Here is a 20,595-nt window from a genome sequence, read left to right as displayed (position 1 = left end):
TTTTTGTCTTTTAAGAAACTGACACTTGAAGACAAGTTGACAGCTGGTCAGTTGTTTCATAGAATACCCCTCAAATTGGAGTGTTTAACGCTGCCTCATGAGTAAATGCAAGGCATGCTCTTTTGGCAAGAATCCCAAAGAAGTGATATATATGCCCTTATCAGTGTATCCCATCAGAAGATGCCTGATGTCAATATCTGGTGATATTACCTTTGATCACTTGGATAAGTTGTCTGCCAGGTTATGCCACTGCAAAATTATTACTTTTACTTTTGTAATTAAAAAATCTCTTGTGGGGAGACACTTGGAGACTATGCAGATATCCTGATTTTCATCATACATGCGCCCACTAATTTTAGCTTGCTTTTTTTGGGTGGGGGTGTATGTGCATGGTCTGGTAATCTAACCCAGGTCTCCCCCATGAAAGGCAGGCATTCTAACCACTGAACTACCTGTGTACCCTATGCCTACTCATCTTAATAATCCTTCCCTCAAAACTTATTACAGTGCTGTTTACCAAGTGGTGATTTTCTGTGTCCACTGCTCCTTCTATATTTATGAATAGGAATTCTACTTGAAGGAAAAGCAGACCCTTCTCTACTTTTTAATTTAGTAATTCAATCATTTATATCAGTATGGACTTACTGTTATTTGTTTTATTTTATGGGCTGTAATCCATTACTGATAGATATTTGAAGGATCAAGGAAGAGTGTATTTTGACTTGACTTCCTGTGTTCCGAGTGTTAAAAGTATTCATTCATGAACAAGTGGAGATGTACAACACTACTATAAGTGGTTAATAACAGAAGGGTAGCAGTATATGGGAAATAATGTACCGATTGCAAAGTATGGACTGGAGTTAACAATAAAAGTAAGACACTTTCATCAGTAGTAACAACTGTTACTATTTCAGGGGGTCAATAATATGAGGGATAAAGAGTATGGGAGGATTAGGGTTTTCCTTTTCTGGAGTAATGAAAATGTTCTCAATTTGATCATGGGGCTATATGCACAAACCTGATAATACTGTGAACCAGTGATTGTGTACTTTGGATGGTTTCTGTGCTGTGTGATATTTATATATCAATAAAACTGTATTTAAAAAAGTCACTATTACAAAATGAAACTAAGAAAAGTAGAACTGTTGGATAGAAAGTAGGAAGAATCAGCATATGGAACTGTTTAGAAGTAGTTTGTTTCTACTTTAGGTACTTAAGCAGAGGTTGATGAATCACTTATTAGAAGTAATACAGAGAGGGGTTCACACCTGGCAAACAGTAGGTGAGCTTTATGCCCTTGACAGTCTCTTCAAATCTTGAGATCCTCTTAGCAGGTTAAGCAGAAAACACAGATTGGCCACTTCATAACTTACTTAAACCATGAAGCTTGTATAGTAAGCATTTTACCTCAGAGTATTTAGCCTCTAGTGTGTCTGTCATATAATTAATAAAACCCAGTAGGCACACCAGGCGGAGTAAAGTGTGTAGATGTTCAGTATGAGTAATCTAAAATATGAAGACCTTGGGATTCTACCACTTTCATGTAACTGGGTTTTCACTTCTGAGCATTCAGCATAATGCTGTATAAGTTTAGCTCAAGGTGACTTTTACTTGGGGCGTATAAAGTAGATTATTAAATTGGCTGGTATAGTGGTGTTTTCTAGTACCAAGTACATTGCCTGTCATTGCCTACTGCCAACTCAGATCCTTTTTATTTTTAGCAGTTCTTTCTGTAAATTTCAGCATTATTTTTACCCAGATATTTCTATATTTTTCAGTTGAGTTGTATATTTGTCTGTTTTTTTTTTCTGAATTCTGATATTTCCATTTAGCAGTCTGATATATTTTAACAAAAATATTTTCTTTTCTTTTAGAATGTCACTGAAAATCTTCCTTGCTTTTTGGTCATATTTGCCCCCAAACTTGCTCTTTGCTCTATTTTTTCAATTAATTTTTTTTTTTTTTTTTTTTTTTTAAAGGAAAGACAGAGAGAAGGAAGGAAGGATAGAAGGAAGGAAGAAAGGGAAACATCTTTAAACATTTTCTTGTTTTATTGTACTTTGTTTTTCCGTTTTTTGTTACATGGGCTCGGGCCGGGAATCGAACCGAGGTCCTCCGGCATAGCAGGCAAGCACTTTGCCCGCTGAGCCACCGCGGCCCGCCCAATTTTTTCAATTAATTTTTAAAGTTAGATGGTCTTACAGGTTATTTGAATCCTTAGCAATGTACTGCTCCACCCTGGTAAGCATCCTTTGCTTACTATACTTAATCTGGTTTTTAGTCCCTGCAATTGCTGCTTCCCAAGCTCATTTGCATCAGTTTGGCAAGTAAAATACCAAGAGGCCTTGTAGGAATTGCTTCATTATTAATGTCCAAATGTATAACATCTGCTGGGGCTTCCTCACCCCGTGGGCTGTATGTTCTTGAAACTCCCATTGGTTTCCTCTGCTGTCATCTCGTTTGTTAGCAGACATTAGGATGGTTTTCAGAACCGGCCACAGAAGTCTACTTGGCAGTATTCCAGTGAGGTGAAGAATAGAGGTATTTTAGGGTCAGGTTGTAAAGTAGTAATTCATGTAAGAGAGGTGAGAAAAATTCAGCAGTAATGGAAAGTCCTCATTATTCACACTTCATTTTTCTGGTGTTATTTTTGTGCGTTTTCATTAAAAACCTTACATTCAACGGTGCCTCCTCACATTGTCTGATTCTATAATTCACTGCTATTGTGTAACACCAGTCTTTTGGAACTGTGGACTTCAGAATCTAGTCCCTCTCTTTCTGGTTTTTTATTTTTACTCTCCCTTTCCTTTATCGAATTTATAGTCTTTGATGTATATGATTTTTATGGGGAACTGAAAAACAATGTTTTGTAGTTCGGTGGTTAGAATGCCCGCCTTTCCTGTGGGAGACCCACGTTCTATTCCTGGACCATTGCACACCAACCCCCCCCCCAAAAAAAAAGCAGTGTTTTCTTGTAACTGACAAATACTTAAAGAAATTGGAAAAATGTGGTACCTCACTTCTGTACGGTTGCATTGACATAATTTTTGTTTTGTTTTGCTTTAAAATTATTTATTTATGTTTGTCTTTCTAATAAAATTGACAGTATTTCAAATAGATATCACTCTTGTTTTATCTTCATAATTTAGCATCATGACTGAACCATGTAATGACATAATTTTTATGTGGTTACTGTTTGTTTTTTATAATGGCTTTGCTTTATGTGTTTCATTTCGTTTATGATATGAAACACAGGAAGTGCAATGGTGGCAACATATTTTCTGATGTTTTATCTCACAAAATATTTGTGTCTAGCAGGTGTGTTCTAGACATTTATTATAAAATATCTTCTTTTTTTAATTTTAAATGTTTTTGTTGTGGACAGTGTACTTCCCTCCCTCACCCAGATGGGCCCAGTATTAACTGTTGTCATATTTCGGTCCTTTTTTGTTGCATATTCGAAACACATTAAAATAGTACCATACTAAAATACTGTTTTGTCATATGGTCTTTTACATTTTCCTGACTTATGAAATTTATGTTCAAGAATGTGTCTGAAATGTATTTATATAGTTGAGAATCATCACAGAATGAACACTGTTAGCCACCAGTCACATTAAGGTGAAGAACTTTGTCAACACTATAGAAGACTTTGTGTGTTTTCATCTCTCCTGACTCTAAAATAATCCTTCCCTTGCCATTGTATATCAAGTTTCATAATTTCTGATTGCATCCTTGATAATATGAGATTTCTATAGTATAAATTCCTAGAAGAGGGATTCTTGGGTAAGGTCATGTAGAAAAAAAATTAAGAAAAAGAAAAAAATACTAAATATCATAGTCAACAATTAAAAGAAATCACTCTGATTTTGTTTTTAAAAAAAAACACAACCAAAATACCCCTAAATCAAGTGATATATTGTTTATAAGAGAGATGTTCCTAAATAAAAAGGAGTTAGAAAAGTTGAAAGTCAAAGGATAGACAAAAATATTTCAGGGAAATGTAAACAAAAATAGAACCCGGTGTATATTTATTATTTTGATGGTTATTGCCCTTTGAAAACTTAAACTTAAGAGAGACAGGTTTATTAACTCTAGATATTATCAGTTGTTATTCTTTATTAATCTGACACTTAAAAAGTGATTCTATTATTTTAATTTTCGTTTCTTTATTATTAATGAGATGAAGCGTGTCTTCATAGAAAATTTTTTAAGAGTGGAATCTGGTGCTTATAGCTTCCTACATTTAATTTCATTTATAATGCCATTTTTAGAATTTTGTTAAAAGGAACAAATTCCAACTGAAAAAAAAATATTACAGTGGTACGACGGTGGCTCTGTGGCAGAATTCTTGCCTGCCATGCTGGAGACCTGGGTTCAATTCCCGGTACCTGCCCATGCACAACAAAGAAAAAGAAAGAAAAAAAATTAAATACCGAAGTGTCCAAAGTTAAAAGTTGCTGTTTTCTTCTCCCCTCCACTGCTTTCTCCTACCTACCAGCAATAACAATGATAACCGGTTTGTTGTGTGTCTTTTCTGACATTTTATGTCTACATATAGATGCTCTACTTCTCTCAAGCCCTTCCCTTCCATGCTTTCCCCTCACTCTCTCCCCCCAGAAGACAGCAGCATATGCACAAAGATTCTTCAGTTTCCTTTTTTTTTTCATTTGGATTTTTAACCATTTAAACATGATAAATATATATTTTGGGGGGGGCTGCATGAGGAGTGAGAATTCTACTACTGAATGAACTACCCTTGCAGCCCAATTCAGTGCATGATTTGTAAAAGCTAAATAGAATTCCAGTGTAGGGACACATCATACTTTATTACGCAAACCTGTATTGTTTTGAAATTTTTGGTGTTACAATGTGACTGAAACTAACTTTCAATAAAAATTTCTTGTATATATTTTAAATTATTATTATTATTATTATTAAAGAAAACTGTTAAATCTGGAATTATTTTTAATGTATTACTTGCAATAAAGGAGAAAGGTAAGCATAAATGATCATTGTAATTATCTGTGGAAATTAAAGGATGGCTAATAAAGCACAGCAACTAAACCCCTGGTGGCAATTAGCTGCTGAAATACAAATATAATTTCTATTGTATTTCTCTTTGCTTCATAATCCTGCTTGGAAGTGCTTTTTTATTTCTCTTCTGGACATGTCAAGATTGACTCATGCACTAAAATTGGAGTCTGGAACCTAGATAGAAAAAGACCAGATTAAGGGGGAGGGTGTTGAATATGATTGAATGATGGTGGGTGACACAGGAGTCTAGTGATGCTTATACAACTTGCAGATTTTCTTTGCAGGAGGCAAGAAAAGCCTAGAACAACAAGGACATCAAATATAACTCTTTCTAAACCAATCCTGCCATTTATAGTATCTGGATTCAGAAGGGCCTCCTTCTGAAAACAAGTATTGGAATAATTGTTGTATAGAAAAGGGGCTCTTCACATTCCTTTATTCTAAAATAGTATTTACAAAAGAATTTTCAAGCAGGAGTTGAAAAAGTCACCAGATTAAACCACCATGGAAGATCTGTGTTTCTTCTTTTAAATTCCTTTGTGTGCTTATTCATTTACTTATTGTTAAAACAAGCTGCAGTAACTATCAGTTTTTTGTGTGCGTGAACCATTAGAAAGTTGTAGGCATCATTCTTTTATATATATATTTTTTTATTGACAAAACAAAACAATATACAAACATGAACATTCTTAACATATGAACATTCCATACTTGGTGTGCAATCAATGACTTATAGTATCCTCACATAGTTGTATATTCATCACCATAATCATTTCTTAGAACATTCGCATCACTCCAGAATAAGAAATAAAAAGAAAAAAGAAAAGCTCATATATACCATACCCCTTACTCCTCCCTCTCATTGACCACTAGTATTTCCATCTACCCAATATAATTTAATCTTTGTTCCCCCTATTTTTTTCTATACCCCTTACCCACTCCCTTTCATTGATCTACTCAATTTATTTCAACATTTGTTCCCCCATTATTTATTTTTAACCCATATTTTTTACTCATCTGTCCATATCATAGGTGAAGGAGCATCAGACACAAGGTTTCACAATCACACAGTCACATTGTGAAAACTATTCTTATTATACAATCATCTTAAAGAAACATGGCTACTGCAACACAGCTCTACAGTTTCAGGCACTTCCTTCTACTCTCTCTAATACACCTTAAACTAAAACGGGGATATCTATATAATGTGTAAGAATAACCTTCAGGATAGCCTCTCGACTTTGAAGTCTCTCAGCCACTGACATGTTATTTTGTCTCATTTCTCTCTTCCCCCTTTTGGTCAAGAAGGTTTTCTCAATCCCTTGATGCTGAGTCCCACCTCATTCTAGGATTCCTGTCCCATGTTACCAGGAAGGTTTACACCTCTGGGAGTCATGTTCCATGTAGAGGGGGGAGGGCAGTGAGTTTGCTTTGTAGGCATCGTTCTTAAGGTTGAATCTTCAAACAATAAGATAATTCTGTACAACCATGCCATTATTATAATTTCTTAATTAGATATTAGGAATATTAGATGAATATTCAACCTTTATTATGATTTCTTCAGTTGTCTGCAAAGTAAAACAAACGTTTTGAGCTTATACCACGATAGAGTATAGGAAGACAATGTTGCAGTCAAATAAGTAAGTTCTGTTTTATCTGGGAGATGCTGAAGGATGGTTAGAAAAATGCAGTGGCTCAGTGGCAGAATTATTTCTGCCATGCCAGAGACCCGGGTTCAATTCCCAGAGCCTGCCCATGCCAAAAAAAAAAAACTTGATTTTACAGGTCACTTTTAGTGATTGCTGCACAAATTGAATTGGGGAGGGGTAAATCACCAAATGCATTCTATGTGGAAGTTGCTATTTCAGAGAAGGCAGGGCTTGCTGGAAATAGCCTGGTGGAAGCATTTGGCAAGGCTGGAAGTGAGGCTTTTGTGGGCATGGAGTGGTGGAAAGAGACATTCTGTGAAATTTGGCCAGGGCCAGTAATTGGGAGGGCTTTCTTGCTGGACTGAAAGATGTGAATTCTACTACTCTGGAGGTTAGTGGTACATGAATTCTTTTATGCTAGGGTATTCTGTTTTGTTTTGTTTTGTTTTTGTTTTCTCTCTCTCTTTTTTAACTTAAGGAAAATTTCAATTATACAAAGAATATAGAGAATAGTATAATAAATGCCCATAATACCCACAATCCAGATTCAACAATTACCAATTCTTTTTCTTTTCTTCTGTTTTTTTTAACTAGAGAAATTATAGGTTAACTGAAAAATTGTGACGAAAATAGAGTTACTATATACCAGCCTATTATTAACACCTTGCATTAGTGTGATACATGTGTTACAATTCATGAAAGAATATTTTTATAATTGTACTAACTATAATATATCATTTATAGTAGCGTTCACTGTCTTGTACAGTCTTGTTTTCTTTTTAAATTTTTATTCCAGTAACATAGATTCGATCTAAAATTTCCCTTAAATTTAAATATATAATTCAGTGCCATTAATTATGTTCATAATGATGTGATACCATCAACACCATCTATTATCAAAAATTTCCATCACCCTGAACAAAAACTATAATAATTAAGCATTAACTCCCTACTTCCTTCCCCTGCCCAACCCCTGGTAACCTGTATTTTAGTTTCTGACTCTTTAATCTTTCTTATCAGTGAGATCACACAATATTGTCCTTTTGTGTCTGTCTTATTTCATTCTACATGATGCCGTCCAGATACAGCCATGTTTTTGCACGTATCAGAACTTCATTCCTTTTTATGGTTGAGTAATAGTCCATTGTGTGTATATACCACATTTTGTTTATCCATTTGTCAGTTGATCACTTGGGTTGGTTGCGTCCATCTTTTGGCAAGTGTGAATAACATAGGTGTGCAAAGATCTGTTTGAGCCCCTGCTTTCAAATCTTTTAGTTATATACCAAAAGTGGGATTACCGATTTTAGGATTTTTAACCCCCAGACTCAAGGGAACCATGCAGGGCCCAGTTTAGAATCTTTTTTTCTAAAACCCCTGTAGGTGATGTTGATGTTCAGTCAGGTGTGGGGAACATAACCTAAGGTGCTGGGATTTGCATTTTAGAATGAACCTCTTCAGCAGTGTGTGGTCTAATACTTGGAATTTGGATAGTTCTACTAAGAACTGATTTGGTGATTTTATTTCATTTTAATCAGCTTAAATTGAAGCAATGTAAGATGTTTTAGTGTTAAATACAGTTTTCTTATTTTGGTACCACTTCATTTTATTTTGTAAACCATGAAAATTTAGCATCCAAGTCAGGATGTGTTATACGCCACAAATAGACACTGAATTTCAAAGACTTCATATGAAAAAATAAGTAAAATAGCTCATTGGTAATTTTTATAGTGATTACATGCTGAAATGATAATACTTTGAATATGTTTGCTCCATAAAAATATAAAATTAATTTCACCTATTTGTTTTTACTTTTGAAATGTGGCACCTAAAATTTTTAAAATTAGATATGTGCCTTGCATTATATCTCTATTAGACAGCCCTTCCTTAGAACAGAGTAAAGGATTGGGAGTGGTATATCTGGAAACCACTCAATTCTGAGACTAACCATTAAAGATTAAAAGGTAAAAGAAGGCAAAGATATGAAAATGTTCACTGCCTCACAATTGGAGAATAAGCTCCATAGGAGTTAGTACTTTGTCCTGCTAACTAAGATATCTTCCGGGCAGAGAACATGCTGTGGATACTCTATGAATATTTGTTGTGTGAGTGTACTGAAGCAGAAGCACTAGAAAAAACACAGGATGGGTAAAGGAGATATCCAGTATGTAGTTTGCTAAACTTGCTGGCTAAATTTGGGTCTTGAAAGTAAAAAACTTCTGAAGACTCATGAGTATTGGGATTGAAGCAGGTTTGGGTCAGAGGTGCCCCATTTCCTTTTGAATACTGAGTTTCATAGCTCAGTAAAGATGTCCAGTTGGTGATTGGCTGTTTGAGTTGGGGGTTCAGGAGAAAGATTTTATCTTGATATGGTTGTGATTAGCAAATACGTATATGTATAAATTGAAGATAAGTATGTAGATAGATAGGGAGATGGGTGAGAAGACAAAAAGTATAAGTGGGCCCAGGAGTCTGCAAAGGAAACTGAAATAATGGGTAGATAAATGAAGGGGGATCCTAAGGAAATGAGCAAGAGTTTCAAAATAGGTGCATTAAAAGAAAGATGGAATTAGAGATATCCATAGAATTTGGCAATTAGGACAATGTTTGAGAATCTTGAGAAGTTTTATTGGAATGGTGAGGGCAGAAGCCTAATTATAGTGGGTTGAGGAGTATATGAGAGACAGACAATTATTTGTAGGGGCTTAGCTGTAAAACCTGCAGTAGCTTGGGAGCTAAAAACTCCTGGAGGATTTTGTTTCCTTAAAATAGAAAATACTTTATAACCTAATGGGAAAGATTTACAGATCTTGCCTCCAGAATACTTTATTTTGTTCTGGTAGGAATGTGTAAAATACCTCTGTACACATCTTCACCAGCTAAGTGCTGACTGTGAGTAAACACTTGGTATTCTTGGAGTTTTCCTTCTTAGAAAGCCTAGACAGAAATAGAAATTCTTTTTTTTTTTTTCCTTTAAAGCGGAAAACTGGAAGAACCAACTAGAGACTCAAGACACATGGGCAATATAGAAAGAATTAAAAGTGAGGACATGAATTAACTCTTTATCTGATATGGCCTTCTGGGTGGAATTCAGTGATGCAAGGATCCTGTGCATTACCTTTGGTCCTGGGGGAGCGTTCTAAGCAGAATGCTTTGATAGATAGAGGCTACCCCCTCAGGCTCTACCTTTTAATGGAAAACAGGCTTGAACATAAGACAAATCTGAAAACTTGAGATGCGTTCAAGTCATATTAAAAAAAAAATCCAATATCTTTGGAGCCTACCTGCTACCTGACAAAGGCAATGGATTCTTTCGCCCAACGAGCTCAATAACCAATTCCTGATTTAGCAGGGTTTCAAAGAGAGAAAAAGTTTATTAGTAGGTGTGTAGTAGGAGTGCAGATGGCCTAGTGGCCCAAAATCTGTCTCCCCAAACTGCAGCAATTTGAATAGTTTTATTAGAGAAAAGGTGGACAGGGTTTAGGATAATCAGTACAGTGGCCCAGATGATGTAATTAGCGGTGATCAAATTATTGAGCATGCACAGACTGATTACATGTTTATTCACAGATTATATGAAAGAAAATATATATGAGGTATAGGTGACTTGTAGGTTAAAGTCGAAGCTACTGCATATGTCAGGTGGGCCCACTTAGATTAAATGCTCTCTCGGTCATCAAGATAATTTTGGACTTGGGGTTAGTTACAGACTCAAGACCCTTCATTAACAAACATTAGGTGCTTTCTTTAGTGACTACAAGACTCTAAAGTGAAAAAACTGGATAACTAGGTACAGATGAAGGTTTTTACAATCACAGGGCAGAAGATAAGGGCTATATAACCAGCCCTGTCTAATCCAATATGCCAGAAAGCAAAATGAATATTTATATAACAATTCAGTAATCAAAATCATCCTTTAAATCCAAATTTCTCAGTTACATACCTGTCAGTGAATCCTGACAGTATGAGTGCTTTTGAATTACATCTATAAATTGCAAAACTAGTGTGATTTAAACTTGTCTGACTGAATTAAGTAATCTGCGATTTGTATGTTATTTTAATTTGAGGGTTTTGATATGTATATCAATATATATCAATATACCAGTTCATTTTGGGGCAGTATTTTATATCAATGAAGTTTTCATTGGATTTTTTATTTTACTTTTTTTTAATTAGAGAAGTTATGGGTTCACGGGAACTTAGTCTCTTTTTTTTTGCATATTCATCATCATGATCATTTCTTAGAACATTTGCATCAATTCAGAAAAAGAAATAAAAAGACAACAACCACAAAAATTCATACATACCATACCCCCTACCCCTCCCTTTCATTGATCACTAGCATTTCAAACCAAATTTATTTTAACATTTGTTCCCCCCATTATTTATTTTTATTCCATATATTCTACTCATCAGTTGACAAGGTACATAAAAGGAGCCTCAGACACAAGGTTTTCACAGTCACACATTCACACTGTGAAAGCTGTATCATTATACAATCATCTTCAAGAGACATGGCTACTGGAACACAGCTCTACATTTTCAGGCAGTTCCCTCCAGCCTCTCCATTACATCTTGACTAACAAGGTGATATCTACTTGATGCGTAAGAATAACCTCCAGGATAACTTCTCTACTCTGTTTGGAATCTCTCAGCCATTGACACTTTATTTTGTCTCTTTTCACTCTTTCCCCTTTTGGTCAAGAAGGTTTTCTCAATCCCTTGATGCTGAGTCTCAGCTCATTCTAGAATTTCATGTCCCACATAGACAGGGGGAGGGCAGTGAGTTTACTTGTGTTGGCTGGAGAGAGAGGCCACATCTGAGCAACAAAAGAGGTTCTCTTGGGGATGACTCTGAGGCCTCATTTTAAGTAGGCTTGACTTATCCTTTGTGGGGTTATGCTTCATGTGACCAAACCCCAAGATTGGGGGCTCAGCTTATAGCTTTGGTTGTCCCCTCTGCTTGTGGGAATATCAAGAATTCAGCTTGGGGAAATTGAATTTTCCCCCTTTCTCACCATTCCCCAAAAGGGACTTTGTGAATACTTTTTTATTCACTGTTCAAATCACTCTGGAATTTATCAGGGCATCACTCTGGACAAACCAACAAAATCTTATGCCCTACTCAAGGTTCCATGTACTTATGGTGTTCAATTAAGCTGTCTACGTATTATATTAGATTAGGAAATGCACTAGTCAAAATATAAATTTTGAACTAAATAAGCATTTTTTGCTTTAATTTCACATGTAAGTTAAAATTTTAAAATATGAATTACCATCTATTTTCAACACCCTGCAGTAATGACATTCCTTTGTTCTTCCTCATGTAAACACATTTTTTAAATTCATACATTTAGTCACTATCATTATACACTCTAGGCATTTCTAGATTATGCCATCTCAGTCTTTATCATCTATCTTTCTTTCTGATTTCATTTGTGCCCCCAGTCCTCCCTTTATCATTCTCACATTCAGATTCAATCAGTGTTTTAACATAATTGTATTACAGTTAGGTAGTATTGTGCTATCCGTTTCTGAGTTTTTACAATCAGTCCTGTTGCACAATCTGTATCCCTTCAGCTCCAATTACCCAATATCTTACTCTATTTCTATCTCCTGATGGTCTCTGTTACCCATAAAGTTCTCCAAGTTTATTCATTAATGTCAGTTCATATCACTGAGATCATACAGTATTTGTCCTTTTGTTTTTGGCTAATCTCACTCAGCATAATGTCCTTAAGGTCCATCCATGTTGTTACATACTTCATAAGTTTATTCTGTCTTACAGCTGCATAATATTCCATCGTATGTATATACCACAGTTAGTTTAGCCACTCGTCTGTTGATGGACATTTTGGCTGTTTCCATCTCTTTGCAATTGTAAATAATGCTGCTATAAACATTGGTGTGCAAATGTCCATCTGTGTCCTTGCCTTCATGTGCTCTGAGTAGATACCTAACAATGGTATTGCCGGGTCATATGGCAATTCTATATTTAGCTTTTTGAGGAACTGCCAAACTGCCTTCCACAGCAGTTGTACCATTTGACATCCCACCAACAGTGGGTAAGTGTGCCTCTTTCTCCACATCCTGTCCAGCACTTGTCTTTTTCTGTTTTGTTGATAATGGCCATTCTGGTGGGTGTGAGATGATATCTCTTTTTTTGTGTGTGTGGTTTTGATTTGCATTTCCCTAATAGCCAGGAAAGTTGAGCATCTTTTCATGTGCCTTTTGGCCATTTGTATTTCCTCTTCTGAGAAGTGTCTGTTCAAGTCTTTTGCCTATTTTGTAATTGGGTTGTCTGTCTTTTTGTTGTTGAGTTGAACAATCTCTCTGTATATTCTGGATACTAGACCTTTATCTGATATATCATTTCCAAATATCATCTCCTATTGTGTAGGCTGTCTTTTTACTTTCTTGATGAAGTTCTTTAATGCACAAAAGTGCTAAAATTTTGAGGAGTTCCCATTTCTTTCTTTCTTCAGTGCTTGTGCTTTGGGTATAAGGTCTAGGAAACCACCTCCTATTATAAGATTTATAAGATATTTCCCTGCATTTCCTTCTAACAGTTTTATGGTCTTAGATCTAATGTTTAGGTCTTTGATCCATTTTGAGTTCATTTTTGTATAGGGTGTGAGATATGAATCCTCTTTCATTCTTTTGCATATGGATATCCAGGAACTTAGTCTCTTAATTGTATGAATCTGAAAATTTTTAGGAAAAGTTAAGCAAAATGTAAAGATGTATCAGAGTTTTCCAGAAATGAGGAGACTTATAGTTCAAAGGACATTTGGATGCAAAATAGTAACATCCGACCAGATTAACAAAGACTGCGTTCTACCCTAAATCCACTCATATTCCTTAATAACTTGGTGTCAGTCTTGTGTGTTGAAATTGGTTTTGGATATAGAGTTTTTTTTAATCCTTAATTTCCCCAGACATATTAGTTACCAAAAAAAAAAAAAGCCAATTAGGCTTTTACTGTTTTTTAAAGAAAATTGTAATGGAAGCAAAGCACATTAAGTCCTTTGGATTTATGCAACAAGCAGTGACATAATGAAGTAAAATGAGATTTTTTTTAATACAATATTAACAGACATAGGCCATGGATTCTTTTGCCCAATGCACTAAATAACCAACTCCTGAGACTGTGGGGTTTCAGAGAGAGAAAGAGGTTATTACTAGGCACATAGGAGGAGAGCACATGTCCTAGAGGCCCAAAATTTGTCTCCGAGTTTAGGGGTTTCAAGGATTTTATGGATTTTAGCAAGCGGAGATGAGGTCATTGCAATTTCAAATAGCAATTTCAAAGGAGACAGCGTTTATCATTATCATTTCAACAGGAGAACATAATCGGAAAGGAGAGGAGGCAGAGCTATCATTTCAATACGAAAGATAAAAGCCTAAAGGAAGGAAGGGAGATAAATTATCTTTCAATAGCACAGTCTAGCTGGTAGGATTTACAGATGTAAGGGATGAAACTAGTTACTGGATGACTTGAAATTCTTCATTAGTCTTAGGTCTCTTGCCCTACAAGAAAATGACCAGATTAAGGGAGCAACAGCTCTTATAGTCACAAAGGCACAAGATAAGGACTTTTACAATCGTTTCAGATATCAATGCAGCTGAATTATAGTTTAGGGATTTCAGGTATATATACCAGAAAGCAAAAAGGAATATGATTCAGTAACCAAAATCGTCCCTTAAATACTAATTTCTCAGTTACAGCAGTGCTATCCTGCTACAACTCAAAATTAATATTCTTTTGCAAATAGAATAAAAGCAGGTCTGTAAATTCAGAAAGGTAGCAATTCCCATAATCTGAGAAAATAAACTACCAAAGGAATCACATTGTTCCTTTAGTTCAGTATGCTTAGTGTTAAGTGTTAATGCTGATTGTTAGGTGTTAAGTGTTAATGCTGATTGGTTGTTTGTGAATTGTTAGCCTGGACAACAAAGCATAGGGGTTAAAACATGGACTTTGTTTTCAGAGAGACTTAGGTTTGAGTTTTGGCTACTGAGAGTATTGATTTGACTTTGACTTTGTCTGGTTAGTTAACCCCTCTGAATCTTATCAGAAATTTCCTTATTTTAAGAATAGCGATATTAATGCTCCTTTTCTCAGTAGGAAAACCAAATGAGACAATCACTATAAAGTGCTTATAACAATGCCTGGCAAATAGTAACTGCTCCATACATAAATAATAGTTATTAATAATTGCTATTTCTTAAGTTGTGGTTTTGAGGCAGAAATTATCTGCGTTTCTTATATGTTAAAGGACAAGTAGGGAAGGAAGAAATACGTAACATAAATATTTAATTCAATACACATTAAAATCCAACAATATATACAAATTCATTGCTTTCAATATATATAAATATATTTCCAGTTCAGTGATTGCTATTACTAGTCTTGCTTTATCTTAAGGAAACTGAGGCTCAAGGAAGCTCCACAGAGCAAGGATTGGCTCTAGGCTCCCATGGTTGGTAAATGTGATTGTGGGTGGGTAGCCAAAGTGACTGATTCCAGCAAAGCCCATATTCTTTAAAAACTATGATATAGTTAAGGTACACAAAGGATATAAAGATTAATACACTAAATACCAGAGGTGATTATTAAATCAGTAGCATGGGTGGGATTGTTCATGAAAAATATGAAGAATGAAAAGGCAGTAGATATTACTTCAGAATCCTTGGGTAACTCTAGACTTTAAGAAGTAGGTTTGGGGAAGGGGGGCAAATTTAGTGCAGAGGGACTGAGAGGCATGAGAGTTGCAGCGCTATGGGAGACCTAGGTTTCATAGAATTTTCAGGGAGAAATAAAAGAAAGAAATAAACTAACAGGTTAAATTATGGCATTTAAGGAATAATTCAATATGTCAACTGAGAAGCAATTATAGCCTTGAGGGTAAGAGTTTAAAATATCTGAATGAGGAGGGAACTTGGTAGGATTAGGATGATAGTTTGAGGTAGATTTGAGGTCTTAAAAGGTTTTTTTGTTTTGTTTTGACTGGGAATAAATTGTACTAGCTCATAGCCTCTGGGAAAGAGTCTGCAGGCCAGGACATCTGTGACCAGAGAGGTTTAGCTTCTTAAGGTAGTGATTTCTATAATTTTGGGACCAATCTTCAACTTCTACATTCTTTAAATTAAATAGAAGTTGTCCCATCCCTAGTATCAGCCTGCACACATATGCCCTCCTTCCTCTACCCAACTGCCAAGTTAAAGAATTTGCTTTGGGTTCAAAGACCCTGTGGCCAAATGAGTGGGGAGATGTTTGTTGGTGGTTAGTAAACCCATCACAATAGAAAGGTCATCTCCCTGTTGTGGAGAGAATTGGGAAACTTCTGAGGGCTCTGCCTTGGCTTCTGTCTGGTCAGGCAGAGAAGAATCTTAAGGCCATACTGCACCAAGGTAGGACGCTGCAGATTCAGGTCTCTCAGATCCACCTCTCTGGGCTGACGCGGCCCTACCTTTCCATGGCCTTTCAATTCTCCACCACTCCCACCCCAACTGGTGGCAATATATAGACTGGAAAAATGGAGATCAGTATTGGTAATGGGCAGTGGTAATAGTTGTATAACACTGTAAGTATCATTAATGCTACTTAATTGTACACTTAAAATGGTTAAATTGGTAAATTTTATTATAGATATACATACAACTTTGGGAAAAAATGGAAATCAAGGCAAAGCTCAAAGAATTTTAGGACTATAATATACTTGGTGTCTTTTTATCCCTGAAAAGGGAAAAACAAGGACTTGAGGACTGGAATTCTAGACTAGTCAGTTTCACTGCTCTAGAAAAATTAAGTAACTTGTGCAGCCTGCTTCCACCCCCACTCACCCCCTTGGATGAAACTTTATTTTTCATTTTAAATGTTTAAAAATTCTCCTTAGGTGGATCTTTGGTGAGTAGCTGTTTCATCTTTCCTTTTGATTTAAATTTGATTTTGTTAGCAATCAGCAGTGGTATGCATTGTATGGTGGCTGGTTCTACTGTGGGGTCTGTATATTATTAGTATCATTGTGATGTGTTGAAATTCTCTATCAAGCATGATTGTGTCACCTGTAAACTAATAGTAAGGGAGGCACTGATGGTCCTTCCTGAATATCGTCTTATAAACAATTTCAGGGTGATACATTGGTCTTGAGGGCATTACTTCTGCTTAGGCATAACTTTTCTGGTGAAATAAGCACACTATTTTTTATGTTTTACATGTTAATGAAATTATTGTTCCTCTTAGTTATCATGCATTCTCAATGGGGGTGAAAATTTGTTGCAAGGAGGAAGCAAAACTATTACAATGGGGCCACAATACATAAACTAATACACAGTTTATGTCTGTAGTACTAACTTTCTTGGGTGTGGGGTGGGGAGGGAGGGCTAGGTGGGTGTCAAAAAAAAGAATGTTTCAAAAGACACTTTAGGAAGGGCAAAATGAAAAAAATAAAAGGTTAAGAAGTAATAGTTTTACTGGATCATGTCTCTGGGCATACTTTGAAAGGCTGTTTATTGCTACATGATCTGAATTCCTGTTTCTGGATACAGGAAATGCAGCATGTATGGAATGTGAATGTATTGGGAGGGCTCTATGAATCAGATGTGGTCAAATAGCGTGCTTATTTCACAATAAAATGGTATTGCTCAATGCTACTTGAGCTCCTTTGAGAGTAAGTTTAAGAATATCAAGGTGCAAAGAATCTGGAAAAATGAAAAAAAAAATAGAGGTGGCTTGGGAACTGTTGGACCCAGGCCTAATCAGAGTTCAACATTCCTGTTTGCGCTGGAAGGGCCCAGAACAACCATTAGTCTTGGGATGTGTGCAGGTTTGGAAGGCAGAGATTTGAGGGCTTTGATCATTTCCTGTCATTTAATCTGCACACCGGGGCCTTTTTGGAATAGCAGAGAAAGATCGCAGGAAGTGATGTTGAAAGAGAAAGGGGTGAAAGAGAAATGCAGGTGAGAAGATGGCTGGAGTTTGGTGCCCCCAGAATACAGATGCAACTTGAGTTGGGGGTGAACTTGCCAACATCCCAGCAGGCTAGGAACAATTCACTTCTTTCAGAGAATCCCCTTTGGAGATAGGTGTTTACAGGTATTTTGAAGTTCAAGATGGGGGGGGTGTTTGGGAATACACTATAACTAAGTAGATTAAATGTCAAGAAAAATGTCATTTTGAAAAAACCCAGCAAGGCGGCACGGGTGGGTCTGTGGTGGAATGCTTGCCTGCCATGCAGGAGGCACAGGTTCTATTCTGGCCCTTGTACCACCTATCACTGCCCCCGCTCCCCACCCCCCACCAAAAAGGTCTTAAATTAAAAAACCCAACAACCTCCTAATGTAGCTAGTGGAACATATTTCAAATAGTAATTTGGTTTAGCACAATCAGTATGGCAGAGCCAGCTCCTTCCAGCTCACCAACGGTGTGCGTCTCTTTCCAACTCTTGTTCAGTGAGAGCACATGAATAGCCTGAAATCCACAATGGTGGGAATAATTACACCACAGCAGTTGGCAACACTGCAAAAAGAGGGCTTCATCACCACCTCCCAAACCGGTTGTTAAATATTTACCAGCATTCCAAGGAGTATAATTTATTATATAATAGTATATTCTGGACATCTTGCCTATTAGCAAGGATAATTTTGTCATTCTTTTTTGTAGCTACATAGTAGTGTGTAAATGTTCCATAATTGAATTGTGTAGTCTGCTGTGGTTGGATATTTGGGTATTCACACTTTTGTTAATAATAGCAGGAAAGGTGTCAAAACATATGTCATTATATGCAGGTGTGGGGTTGCTGCATTTGTAATTTTTGTGAGTATTGCTAAATTGTCCTTTTGCATCATTTTGCATTCCCATCAGGATTTTGTGAGAGTGCCTATACCCCATGGCTTCACCAGACTGTGGGGTACAACTTTAGATGTTTATCATTCTGATAAGTGAAAAATGTTACCTTACTGTCATTTTAATTTGCATTTCTCTTTGAGTTGAGAACCTTTTTGGACATTTAAAGGCCATTTAGATAGAGGTCTTTTTATCTGAATATTTCATTCTGGCTTCTTCTTTTTTCCCCCCTTTGTTTCTGTGTACCTGCTCTCTTCTGCACTGCTTTACACAAATGATAAGCTCACCTTTTCAAGGTGCTAAGAACTATATTGAAAGTAATGTAGATGACTGGTTTGAGTTTGGTTCTGGTTTATCTATTTATCTGTAGTTAAGTGACTGTGGACCTGTTTTCAATCTCAGTTGCTTCTATCTTTAATAATCTCTATCTCAGGGCTGTTGTGAGGATTAAATGACTAATTGCAAGTAAGGAGATGATATAATACAGCTAACATTCTTTGAATTAAATCCATCTCAGATTATTATAATGAAAATATGTAACTGCTCTCTTTCGGTGACAGCTAGAATTCACTGTACTTATGTATTGAACTATATTATCTCGTCTAACACCACCACAGTCTGTTATGTGATCTCTTTTATAAGGAGGCATCAAATTCATGCTTATGTGGAATATCCTGGATCACACAATTCCTCTGGATTTCCCTCTTCCCTTCATTGATTTTATTCTCCAAGAGTAATCAACAAGTAGATTTCTTTTCAAAATTTTAATTTAAAAACAAATATGAGTATAATTATTTAGATATGCATGTTTCTTTTAAATGAGTTGATAGTATATATTTTATAAATTTCTTTTTTCACTCACCCATGCTGATTCACTTTTTGGGTGTGTGTGTGACAATTTTAATGAAGTATAATTCATATGACATTCAATTTACCCATTTTGCTGACTCACTTTTTTTTTTTTGCATGTGCAGGCATTGGGAATTGAACCTGGGTCTCTGGCATGGCAGGCAAGTACTATGCCTGCTGAGCCACCAGGGCCTGCCCAATTGCTGACTCACTTTTGATGTGGTCTGAAATAGGATTTATTCCCCTAGCACTAATAACTCTGTTTGCTCTGGTCACTCAGTTTCACTGTGAACAGCAAATAGCTAAAGAAGATTAACTGTTTTCTTAGAGTACCATGGGTGCACACGAATGCACACACACATAAATTGTTACATTTAGTGAAATATGTTTCTAAGAGTTCGATATGATTTCTGAGGATACAGAACAGAGAAAAGCTGACTAATCCCTAGCCCCTACTGTAATTTAATCCATGAGGTTGTTCTTGGACAAAGAGGTATTCTTTTGCCTATGAGCTCCAGTGACCAATTCTGGAGACACCAGTTTTCAAAGTCAGAAAAAGTTTGTTACTAGGTGTGTAACAGGAGATCAGATGGCCTAGCAGCCCAAAGATCTGTCTCCCCAAACATCCTGATAGTTTTATAGAAGTTAAAAGGTGGGCAGGCTTTAGGATAAAGAGCTCAGTGGGCCCAGTTGATGTAAATTAGAGGTGATCTAATTATTGGGTATGTGCAGATTGATTATTAGCTTAGTCACAGAGTATATGTATGAAAATGATGGCCTTAATATGATGATGGACATGATTTTTAGTATTATAATGAAGTATAGGTGACTTACAGGTTATAAATTCTAAGCTACTATGCATGTCAGGCAGTCCCAGTTTGGTTAGATCTAGTCTCAGTCATCAAGATAACTTTGGACCTCGGGTGGGTTAGTTCTGGGGTGACCCAAGACCCTTCATTAATAAACATTAGGGGTTGGCTTTAGTGATTACAAGACTCTAAAGTTTAAAAACTAGATAACTGGGTACAAATAAAGCTTAGTCACAAGGTTTTTACAATCACAGGGAGAGAAGATAAGAGCTATACAATCATTATTAGAGATAAAGGCAGCTGGATTACAATTTAGAGATTTCAGGTATTCCCCTCTGTCTACTGCAATATAACAGAAAGCAAACAAGAATAATGATTCAGTAATCAAAATCATCCCTTAAAT

At 36.1% G+C, this 20,595-nt stretch overlaps 2 protein-coding genes across 6 annotated transcripts in view; one reads left to right on the top strand and one right to left on the bottom strand.

Moving 5' to 3' along the window:
- The window catches only part of TET1 (tet methylcytosine dioxygenase 1), a 159,544-nt gene that overhangs the window by 60,424 nt on the left and 78,525 nt on the right, over positions 1–20,595 (top strand). The gene's annotated exons all lie outside the window — the stretch shown is intronic.
- Positions 4,169–20,595, bottom strand: part of LOC143653810 (uncharacterized) — a 132,236-nt gene continuing 115,809 nt past the window's right edge. The window contains exon 4 of the mRNA XM_077125097.1: positions 4,169–4,391. The gene's annotated coding sequence lies outside the window, so the exon portion shown is untranslated. The remainder of the gene's footprint in view (positions 4,392–20,595) is intronic.

Source organism: Tamandua tetradactyla, chromosome 13, assembly GCF_023851605.1.
Source record: "Tamandua tetradactyla isolate mTamTet1 chromosome 13, mTamTet1.pri, whole genome shotgun sequence".
Taxonomy (NCBI): Eukaryota; Metazoa; Chordata; class Mammalia; order Pilosa; family Myrmecophagidae; genus Tamandua; species Tamandua tetradactyla.
This window is presented reverse-complemented; position numbering and strand designations above follow the sequence as displayed.